Source organism: Octodon degus, unplaced genomic scaffold (assembly GCF_000260255.1).
Source record: "Octodon degus isolate 3935 unplaced genomic scaffold, OctDeg1.0 scaffold00037, whole genome shotgun sequence".
Taxonomy (NCBI): domain Eukaryota; kingdom Metazoa; phylum Chordata; class Mammalia; order Rodentia; family Octodontidae; genus Octodon; species Octodon degus.
The window spans coordinates 13,513,975-13,526,209 of NW_004524613.1; the positions used below are offsets into that span (position 1 = coordinate 13,513,975).

General features: G+C 41.3%; 1 protein-coding gene across 1 annotated transcript in view; it reads right to left on the reverse strand.

Annotated features, from left to right (window-relative positions):
• The window catches only part of Ptprt (protein tyrosine phosphatase, receptor type T), an 868,923-nt gene that overhangs the window by 285,677 nt on the left and 571,011 nt on the right, over positions 1 to 12,235 (reverse strand). The gene's annotated exons all lie outside the window — the stretch shown is intronic.

Genomic DNA, 12,235 nt, shown 5'->3' on the forward strand with positions numbered 1-12,235 from the left:
AAAAAAAGAAATCAAAATGGTATCCTAAGGAAAGGTTGGAAAATGATTCCTGCTATAAACAAGAAGTAGATGCCACAAGAGGAAAAAAAAATTTCAGAGCACAGCAAATAGTTCTTAAAAGGAAAAATTATAATTGCTGAAATTACAAACACATGCAATACAAGGGCAGATGTTTTTTGAGAAAATAGGACAAAATGACTGAAATAAAAAAGTAAAAGCACTATTTAATGGCAAATTCCTCTGGGGGAGGAACAATATACGACTAGCTTAATGAAGATATTGCTTGAACAGAACAATGGTACAATCTATGATGAATTAAATAAGCAAAAGTCACCACTGTACACCATAAGAAGAGTACCCCAAGGGAGGATGAACAGTGGTTAAGGACTTCAGAGTAGGGAGCTACAATATTATGCTCAAGTTTTACATTAGCCACTTTCTAGCTGGTCAGTCTTGGGCAAACTACTTAACCAATCACTATTTTGTTGTCTCATCTGTAAAATAAAGACAATTTTAGTTCTGTCCTACAATTTTGGTGAAAGTTAACTGCGTTAATCTATGTAAAGTTCTTCTAGTAGTGCCTGGCAGTTAGTAAGCTTTAAGCTAATTATATAATGCTAAATAAAAAATAGTACACCACTTGACTTTAATGTGACTTGCCCTTCTGCAGATACAAAATTACCATTCTGTATGTATTTAACTAAAACTAGTAGTATAACTACATTGGAAGGATAGACAGGAAGTATTGGATGACTTAGGACAGCCAAATCCTCATCTATCATAGAGGGAAGTAAATAATGTCTACAATCAATAACTGTAAAGTAGCACGTTATGTAGTGGCATGGCCAATTCCCAGAAGAAATATCAAATAATTGAAAAGCAGTCGTCTCTGGGGAACAGGGCTGAGGGGCTATAGATGGTGAGGTAGAGAATGACTTGACTACTTTGTTTTTTTATCTATATTATTTTGAGATTATTTTAAAATTAAAGAATTAAAAAGGTTAATATTTTTGAATTGGCTCTCCATGCCCTGCATATAAGAATAGACACTCAATATCTTGTAGATCTATTTTATCCATTTAAGAAATTCCACTTCTGGGGATTTTTCCTATTTAAAGATATAATACCAAAAGAAAAACATGAATAAATATGTTATTCCTGGGTTATTTATAACTGCAAATAACTGGAAATGCTCCAAATTTATAACCATATAAAAATGGCTAAGAATTATACAAAACCTGATAGAATGTTATAAACCAAGATCATACTTTTAGTGTTTCAGATGGCTATGAATTGCAACCACACACACACATACACACACACACACACACACACACACACACACACACACAGACTCTCTGGTGTTTTTAGAGTGGTAAACAGAAACCTGAGAGAAAAATGGTGTCTAAAGAGAGATAAAGTTTATTTTTACTCTAATAACCTCTTCTGGAATCCAGAGAAGGACTCACAATTGGTTGGGTCAATGTATAAAAGGGGTATCTTCCAAAAACTGAGGTTTGTTTTTGAGTTATGACATAGGCCTGAAAGTCATTTGCAGCTGTTGCTCAGCCTCCAGTGGATGATGTCTCAGAAAACCCATTTTTCAGCAAAGATACTGATGAAAATTACATGACAACGGTAAAATACTGCTAACATAATGCATTTGAGTCTGCATCAGAACCTGCAAGGTTGAGCAAGACCCACAGATCTTGAAGGCAACGTATAGGCTGAACAAGCTTCTCTTCTACTTCTGTGCAATGTTTTGATAAAATGAAAGGGTGCTTGGGAAGTCAGGAGTCATAGGTTCTCATCCAGGGCTGGAGTCCTCACAGCTCATGTGGGTGTTACCTTAGGTGTCTGGGACTCACTCCTTTGAACTGTAGCATCCATTAGAATCTCCTGAAGGACCTAAGTACGGATTGCTGGATCCACTCCCCTGGAGTGTCTGCTTCAGTGTGAGCACAGGCAGAGAGAGTGGGGGAGGTGACCATTTACATTACTAACAAATTCCCAGGTAATATCAATGATCCAGGACCAAACCTGGGGAACCACTGTCATATAGGCAAAATATATGACACATACTTTTACCAAAAGCAAGTGGAAAAAGATTGAAACTTTAGAGAGGGAAGAAAAAAGCAGGTGGGAATTTTTTTCTAAGGGTCCCTGATCTGCCTTGGTCCCGATGTCTACTAACTAGGCAAACTTGACACAACATTTGTGACAGCTCCACCTTCCCAAGCACCTTCGCAAGGTTCTCCTGAGCTCCAGACCTGAACCAAGTCCTACTGGTCAATTTCTAGAACAGGAACACGACAACCCTTCCTGTTTGCCTAGAGCCAACTGTGCTCCTGCAGAAGCTACCCTTTTAGGTTCCAAGAAATTATGCATTCGTTATGGAGGAAATTAACACCTCAAAGCAAACTATAATTAGGAATTCTTCAATTCAGTTTATGCTTTTTCAATTAGGCACTCTATAATTTTAATCATGGGAGCATTAACATGTTTCTGTAATTTATATACCTGTAGCATAATTAAGACTGGGAAACACGTTGCTCTAAACCTGAATGACAGTGATTGTTTCCCTTCACACTTGCAGCATCACAGGTCCCTGGTGGAGAGATGGGGCCAATTTCACAGGAGCCATTTGTGAGCCGCACAAGACAAGGAGGGCACTTCTGATGTTGAAGATGTGACGGCTGCTCCTAGAGCATGCTATGCTTGTGAACATCTGGCCCATGTGTATACATCTGTATCCCAGTGCTTCAACTCCTACTGTGACTTCCAAAACACTCACACCATTGGAAATTGCTTTGGACAGTTATTCTTGGAAACTAATTTCAATTAAGCAGGAACAGGGTGTCCTGGCAGGGGAGACGGTATCTGTAAGCTGTGGGAAGCAGATGGCTTTGAATTGAAGAAATTGAACAATAGGCTAAAACTTAGCCTGGATTAGGACCAACTTCCTTTTTAAAACACATTTATTCCTTTTCCCACTTTCACTAACTCTACACCTCCCTCATGATTTCAGCCTTGCCTTTTAGCCACAAAGCAGGGCCTGCATCCTATGCAAGGTAGTTCTCTTGGGACTCTGAGCCGTTCTGCAAATTCAAGGAATTCAGACGCATGCTGAAAGTTTTTGTGCTTATTCAGACTGAACCTCTGAACTTTCTGAAGGTTAAAAACCTTCATTTTTTTCCCTCCCTCTTCCTCCTGCTCTCCCCACAATAGCAAATTCAGATTTGCTGACTGCAATAAAAGGAAAAAGAACATAATCAAAACTGGCCCGGGGGGACAATGCATACAGATTCTAACCCAGCTGAGTGACGCGCCCATTTTGCTGCAGCATTTTGGCACTCAATATATTTTGTCTGATCTAAGAAAATATAGAACTTTTTATAGAGCAGAAGTTGGAAATGGATTTGTTTCTCCCAGGCTGCTGAAGCCTTCCACAAAAGAATATAGATTTGTTCAGGTCCTGATGTTCAGCTTTACCAAACATCCATCTCCTACCCACGCCCCAACATCTGCATAGAAGTGATATATTCCGATATGCTATCAGGACAGAACAACACAACATGAATTATTTTAGACAGCAGTCATTGCACTCGTCATAGGGCTTTTTTTTAAGTCCCCAGGTGCATGGGGATAGAGGACTAAGCTGTAAGAGATCCTGGTTGAGCTCTTGTGTACTAAAGCTAGTTATCCCCATGCTGAAGCATACCAGAAAAGACATACGAGTTTCAGAAGCTGTAAGGCCAACAGGAGTGATGCCACAGTAAACTGCCATTGCTTCCTCATATCACGATAATCAGCAAATACAAAGTATCATGAAAATATACTGTGAACATTTAAAGGAATGCATTACAATGAGGTACATTACCATTATTTCCCCTCAATGTACTCCTGCCCTGCTTCAAGCATACTTCTCCCACTGTTCTCAGTTCCAAAGGAGCTGAGTGTCATCTTTTTTAAAAAGTTTATTGAGAAACAAAGAGCAATGAGACAGTTTCAAAACCAATTAATAGGACAGTTTCAATAATTAATACATTGCATATTGTTGTCTTCGTAGTGATTATTCATAATACAAGATGCAGACATGATATCCTGTCCAAACACTATCAGTACAAATCTTTCTTCTCATTGAATTAAGAGAAAGTAGCTGTATATCTATCCTGACTACTTTGTATATACAGTGTCTTTACAAGATGTGATAAAGAATACAATGAATGCTGTTACCAAGTGCTACCCAATGGAAAAGCAAGCTTCTGGAAGATTGCGGTGGGTCCTCATCCACCAGATCTGGCACTGTATGGCTTCTGGCTCTTCCCTACAGATAGGACCATGAAAGATAAATGTTTTAAATAAGTGCAAGACACAGAGCCAGCCATGACCCATCAGAAATAGTCAGAAAGTGGTAAGGTCAATGGAACAAGAGTGTTTGAAGCAAAGTAGAGTACTACAAGAAGTATTAATAGTGATGTGTCCTGTACTGTGATAAAGGTTTTTAAGTTTAAATATTCACCATATTTTTTAATCATACCTCATATTAGGCAGCAAGAGAAATTACCTGGGTCCCTGTAAGGCTCCTTTCTTCCCACTTGAGGTCAAACTGGAAGTACTGAAGGTGGAGAGTGGGGCGGGGCTGGAATCTGAGGCTTAGTACTGTTGAAGGGCTTGTTTATTTTATTTTTTATTTTTTTCCATAATTTTATTGAGAGATAAATAGCAATGAGACAGTTTCAAATCAAATTCGTAGGACAGTTTCAATAATTAACACATTGCATATTCTCTTCCTAGTGGCTATTTGCTGTACAAGATGCAGACGTGATATCCTATTTACAAACACTATTACAACAAATCTCTCTATTCATTAAGAGAATGTAACTATATATCTATCCTAACCATTTTGAATACACAGATACAAAATGGACATTCATCTCTATCCCCTTTTTTGTTTAGTTTCGTCATTTGAATATTATAAATGTGTTAACTCAGCAAAATATTCTAAAAGAGTCTAGCAGTCCATAATAGTATTGGGTCTTCCTCTTGACTGGCAGTGTCAGAAATTGTTGACCTGCGTCCCCTACAGCTCAACTAGGGCTTTACTTCTTATACTGACACCTGTGAACTAAGCAACTGCACTGAAGATGGCAATTTATAACAGTAGGTTCATGCTTGGAGTGCCTGTCATTCTGGTCTTCTGAATATGGGCTGCTTGTCATGACATGCCAGTTGCTGCCATGCTGTCTCCTGGGTAGATAATTGTTCAAAAAGAAGGGGGTGGTGAACGAAGGCAGGAGACAGGAAATGGAATGTTGCTGGACTGTCCTGCTACAAAAGTGTATGGTTAGATTTCTGGACTTATGTGTAAACATAAGAATTATATAATTATTTATGCCTATTTTAAAATATATTCTACTTTTTAATTTTTTTATCATATTCTGTAGGAACTTAAAGTTCAACATATCAATACTTGATGAAAAATGCCTGTTCCATGTTATGCCTAAGATGTTTGATATTCAGACAGATAGTGAGCTTAAGCTTAACAGCCTAAGTTGTATGGTAGTAACAATAAGCTTCTCTTCTGGAGGGTTAACAACCTAAGTTTGCAGACTAAAATTAAAGAAAAAGGAGAGCCGCAAGGAAAGTCAACATTTTGGCCCTAGCCTTCCAAGGTCACTTAAGACTCAGGATATATGAGAACTTGTACTGTAACATCATGTAACTCGGTAGTGTCCCAAATTTTCTGATCAAGGAGATTATGAGGTCAAAGAGGAAAGTGATCGATAATGTAGAGTGTGCCTAAGGAGGGTCACATGGAGAAAAAATGTTCTCTCAGGCTTTCACAGAGAGCACAATGGCCAAGCAATGGCCGTGACTCATCCAAATGACTGACACTGACAAAGGTTCTACAATCTGAGGTACAGGATCTCAGGATAAATCCTGAGGGGATTTCACTGACCTTCTCAGACCCAAAAGCTACAAATCTTGTTGCATAGGTCGTGCTTTACCTTGGCCTTAACCATCCAGTAGAAAAGTATAAAAATGAAGGGCTGGTTTAAAAGCAGATATTCAGGTCCCACTTACTAGCCTCTGGGGATGGACAGAAGTCTGTTTGTTGATTAGCTTTTCAGTTAGTGACATGATATTTACTGAAGTTTGAAAACTATGGCAGTAATCCATTTCTCCCACTTTATTCCCAGGGAAGGTGAAGCTGTGAAATTTTGGAAGAATTGTTCAGTAGTTCAGAGTCTCAAGAGAAAACCACTATAGGTCTCACATTTCTTTAGCAACCTATATGTTATTCCTGTGTCTAAGTCTTTGCTTAATTGTCATGGCAGGAATCCTGACCTTTACCTCTGTCCCTATTGTTTGCATTCACAACCTCATTGAAATAAAACCTGGACATTGACCTCTCTTTTTTTAAAAAAAAATCAGCCTCCACCCTAGGTCTTCAGCAATGGTATAAAATAAATTTATCTATTATGATGAAAAGGTTGCTTAATGAGGAAGCCACTAGCTACATGTGGCTATTTGAAATGTGGGGAGAAAAAGTGATGAACTTTTAATTTAATGTCATTTAATATTTATTAATTTAAATCACCACATGATAAAGACTTAGACAGTGTAGGTCTAAAGTCTTGCCCTTCAATTGTTCTTGTATTAGCAGAGTTGTTACTTTCCAACCCTAAAAATGAACATTGGCTTTATGTAGTAATCACTCTCTTGTTGCTGGGACAAAATACCCAACCCCTGCAACTTAAAAGGAGGATTTACTTGGCTAATGGTTTCCAGGGGGTTAAGTCCAAGGTCAGCTGGCTCTGAGGTAGAAACAACATCGTGGATGATTCTGGAGGTGGAAAGCTTCTGTGCATGGTGGCCAGTAAACAGCGAGAAGGCAGCAGGAGGGAAAGAAAATAGACCCTTCCAGATTATGCCCTCAGCACCCCACCTCTTCCAGCCAGATTCTACCTCCTAACACATAACACATTTGGGGGGCATTTTCAGCTATAAATAACATTTGGTATATTTATAATCTGTATAAAGTGCTTAGTGAGGCAAGAACTATGCAGAAATGCTCTAAGCAACAAATCCTAAGCAGCTATAGCCAGTAAAGAAAAAAGGGAGGTGTGCTATGCACAGGAGTAAGCGTAAACACAAATTTCATCTCCCTACTGGTGTAGACTTTCATCTTCTACCAAGACTCTAAGACTTTCGGGATCATTTCTCTCATTGCTGCTGATAGAAGGCAACTCTCTGGCAGCCCCAGGCAGCTGGAGCAGGCAGTGTGCAGAATGCTTTTTGGATAAGTGCAAGCCTCCCCAGATTCTAACATGGCACAGATCCATGTACTGGCTCAGATGAACATCAATAGGTCGGGCTATAGAAATGCATTTGATGGAGGCAGACTTAAAAGTCTGACCTTTGGGCAGTTGCTGACCGAGAGGCTGAAAGCTGTCAGTTATCAGCTGCTCAAGATCTGAGACAAAGCAGTGATCCAGACTATCATGGGATGTAGAACAGTAGGAGAAATAGAGGTCAGCAGAGAAAAAAAGTTGAAGAAAAAGGGAAAACCAGGAGAGGGCATCTTGCAGAGTCTCTGTGGCATTTGCAAAGGGTTTCACCACTGGTCATGGGATGGAAGGGTTAACACTGTAAGACTACTTTTCTAAAGGAAGCCTTCCCAATGCTCAGGCTGGGGCCTCTTGTTCCTTGACAAAGATGGCTCTGATGGCCTTCACCTTTAATACGTTACCACACATCCACTGTAACTGTCAACATTGTTAAATCTAGAATCAGATTTCTCACAGATGACTTCCATTACTGGCACCATTTCTTCTTTCATCTTTTTTGTTGGTGGTGGTGTTGCGGTACTGGAGATTGAACTCAGGGCCTTGCGCTTACCAGGCAAACGCTTATTCTATTGAGCTATCTTCCCAGCCCTCTTCTTTCATCTTGGTGATTGAACATCACTTCCCGTCTTCCTCACCTGTCTCTGATTTGTACCCTCTCCACAGACTCTTCAGCAGTATCCAGATCACCTGCCCACCTGCCCTCAGTATCTCCGTTGTCTGTACATCTATTTTCACATTATTTCTTTGAGCAAACTTAGAACAGATGTTCCATTTTCAAACGTTTTTGTCAACACATCATTTTCTTCCCATAGCACTGCATCACCCTCTGTCTTATTTTCTACTAGAAGAAATGTTTGGAGCGCTTGGAAAAACATACAGTAAAGAATGTTAAACATTTCTTTTCTTCTTCTTTTTAAATTTGTTGTTTCTTTGACTTTCTTATTTTAGATTTTTTTTTTTCAGTACTGGGGATTAAACCCAAGGCTTGATTATTGAGATACATCTATATCTCTTTTTTTTAAATTTTAAGATAGGGTATCCTTAAATCACCAAATTGCCCAAGCGGGTACTTCTGCCTCAAGTTTCCAGAGTGCTGGGGTTACAAGGATGAACCACCACACCTGGCTTTCTTGTTTTAAAAGGAGAGTTAACCTGAAGTTGTATTGCTTTTATTTTGCATCTGCATTTTCAGCCAGCCCTTCTTCACGCTCTGTGTGGTTCCTTGCTGAGTGTCACAGGACTCTGATCTGTTCCTCTGCTCTTCTCTCCACTGTCCTTGAACAAGGTCATCCATTCCTCCTGGGCTTCAAGTACCACCTGGCTGCTAATGATTCCCCAGTTACAAAGCCCTGTTAAGATGCCTCTCCAGCACTGCAGATTTTTGAAATTTAAATAGTCCCTGTGGTAGGAGGTGAACATGACAACCACACTCTCCTCTCCCCCATGCCAGCAACCGTCCCTGTCTCCATCTCTCCAGATGGCAGACGGTCCAAAATAGAACACTCTCGTTCTTCATGTTCCGTCGACTGCTCCATTTAAATATTCTTCCTCAAACACCTGTTTTCCCTCCTTGAGCCTATGTAATACAATCCAGAATCCCAACATCAGATCCAATCCTCAGTAAGTTGGCTTGTTGGACCATGGAATGGAGAAGGCATGAGGATGGTGTTAGCGTATAACAAGAGACCTTCCGAGCAGGTCATGCAAACTGCAGAGCACAGAAACCCACCAGAAGTATTTGAGCCTTACCTTTCCTCTCTTTTATTTTTCTGAATAATCTTCCTTTAAAACATAATTGCATTATGTGATCATAAAATATATTACATAATGTGGAATAATAAATGCTACCATAGGGAAGCCAGTTAGTGAGTATTTCCATCATCTCACACGCTAATCCAAATTTTTATTTATTTCTATAGCAAGACTGGAGAATCTTTGTAATTGTAGCTTCGTGCCACATGGTCAGACAACATGCACCCCATTAGTCCTTATTTATGGCTGCTGCTTCTTCTATGTGACTCCCTGTATTTCCCCGACTGGTGTGCCGCTTTTGGGCATCGCTACATGCGGCCTCAATTACTTACAAAGCGACACCTTCTCCCAGGCAATACAGAAGTGCTTCTTCTCCTCCCTGCCACTCCCACAAAATGAAATGGGAAGCAGTATTCCTCATCTCTAGGACCCAGAAGAAGTAGCCCAGAGAACTGGGGACTAAGCAAAACAAACGAGGCCTAAGAGAATGAGCGTCTCCACGTAATTGCACTTTCTCATCTCTCCCCACGTGGATAGGGACTCACAAACTCCTCAGGCTGCCCTGTGTTAATAAATCCTCCAAATTTTCATTTCCCCTTCCTAATTGGACATCATCATGTGCTGATATCTGAGAATCAGACAGTAATGATTCCAATTTTGTGCGTTGCAGCTCCACAGACCAGAAAAACCCTTCTGCGATTGTTTCATGCGCTCCCACTCAGGGCCTCACAGTTATTAAAGGAATCCTGGAGGAAATTTGGCAAACGTTTGCTTTTCTTCCCAGTAAAAGTTTCTTCTTTCTTTAAAAGTTGGCCTGGATCACCAATTTGTACTGTAGCTAATCACTGTGCATTTCAGAGTTTGCAGTCTTAACTAGCTGCACCTGTCAAATTCAAAAGACTCATGGAATCTCATCAGGGAGAGAAAAGAACTTGCAAGGACCTTTAGAAACCTTTAGCATGTCACAGTGACGTGTAGGGCTCAGTCTGTCAAACCCCTGATCCTCCAAGTTGGGACAGACATGCCCTGTGGACAAGGCCTTGAGAAGCCCAAATAAAACATCACTTCTGCAAAGCAATCTCATAGGTGTCCTTCGGAAGTTCTGAGGCTCTCCTGGACCACTCATCTTGTCCTACATTGTCCTTGCTTTGTTCCTTTTTAATGTCTGCGTTCTGTTCCCAGATTGCCCTCACTGCCATTGACCTCTCCTGCATAAGGTGGCCTCACAAACTTTTCCTCCCCTCTGCTTTTCTTGGCTCCGAGAATAGCACCATCCTGCAGGTCATGAGCTAAGCCACAAACCTGAAAGCCAGCTTGATTGCCATCCGGCACTGTGCCTCTTCCTGCATACTCCACCCCAGTAGAAATTCATTAAAAAGTAGGGTGGAGCTGGGGAGATAGCTCAGCCATCTAAGTGCCCATCTGGCAAGTGCTGGCCACACCCCAGGAACTGCCCTCCCACCCCAACCAGCTGGCCACCAAGACTGGCATGGTAGCCCACACCTGTAACCTCAGAGCTGACGGAGGCTGAAAACAGGAGGATCACTATGATTCAGAGCTGGGTAGCGAGACCCTATGTCAAATACATAAATTTAAAAAAAAAAGTAGGCTCATTTTACCTCCTAAAAATTTTATCTCATCACTTCAATTATTTTCACTTGGGCCACTTTCACTTAATACCCAAATAACTGTAACTGTCTCCCAGTGGCATTGCCCAGGGCTGTTTGCTGGCCACTCAGCAGCGAAGGCATCCCAGCCTTCCACCAGTGATTTTGTCTTCTGAAAAGGTACGCGGGTCTGGGGATATATATTTTAGGGAAATATTGTTCTGAAGATTTTCTTTTCTTTAGAGATAGCTGCAGGTGCCCTGGCTTGTCACATACTGGTCAGAACTTTGCATGTAAGAGAATACACATCAGTGATTTGGTATACACAACAAATGGGCATTGGCTTACAGGAGGGCTCTGAAAATAATCCTGCCAATGGCCAGTGAGATCTGGGAACCATTCCTGGCCTTACCACTTTGACCAAATCCAAGTAACACATTAAATTACTACCTACTGTGACTTTACATATTTTATGTTATTTGACCTTCAAAACATCTGTGATGTAGCTTTTCCTATTTACTGATAAGGAGTTTGAGCTTCCAGACATCAAATATCTGGTCAGAGACTACCTTGTGGGGCCACTAGATGAGGGTGGATCTGACTCCAGGAGCTACTTTTGAGCCACTGTATCCAACAGAAAAGCAACTCTAGCTGAGAAAGCATAAGGTCCCAGCTTGCCTTGGGGACCCAGCCTCATTCCCCGAGGAGGCCATAGTCTGGTGGACACTGCTCATGCAAGTCATCAACAGAGGGACAGCCAAGGCAGAAGAAGTTGATCTATCCTGCAGCCAGGATAGAGAGAGCCCTGGCTATGGTGAATTTGAAACTGATTTGTGGCAGATGTTGGGGAGGTGACAAATGGCTCAGCGGAGAGATTGTTGTAAGAAAATTGATCACCCAGAGGACAAAATCTACCTGCTGAATGTTCCACATTTCAGGAAAAAGTCCAACTCTGGAGTGAAGATGACCTTGCTCCAGCCACTGCCTACACTGTGTTCACTCTTTGTTTCAGTTACTTTTTACTCATTGCTGGGACAAAATACCCCACTCCCATAATTAAGGAAGGAAAGGCTTATGTAGCTCAGAGTTTATAGAGGTTTTAGTATACTCAGCTGGCTCCCAGGCAGAGTGGCACATGGCAGAGGGCAGCAGTTCATGGCAGCAGAAAACAGGGACGAGCAAAGGAAGGGCAGCAGCTGCGGCTTCTAGCCAGCTTCGCTCCCCTCCTTATATTATAAACAAGTGATCCTGGGGCTGGGGGTGTAGAACTCACACAATGACCATGCCCTCCTCTTGCAAGGGATGAGGATTTTTACAAGGTGAGAATCCTGGCTCTCTGCTGAGTCACTTCATTAAATGTCTAGACTTCTCAAGTTGACACAGTGTATCAACTGCTATACTCTTCATCTCTCTACCCTGCCCACTGGGGTGCTTGTGGGTCCCGGAAGACGCCATGTAGCTTCTCTGCCTGGGCTCTTGCATGTACTTCCTTCCATCCTCTTCTCTCCTTCCATAAGTCTC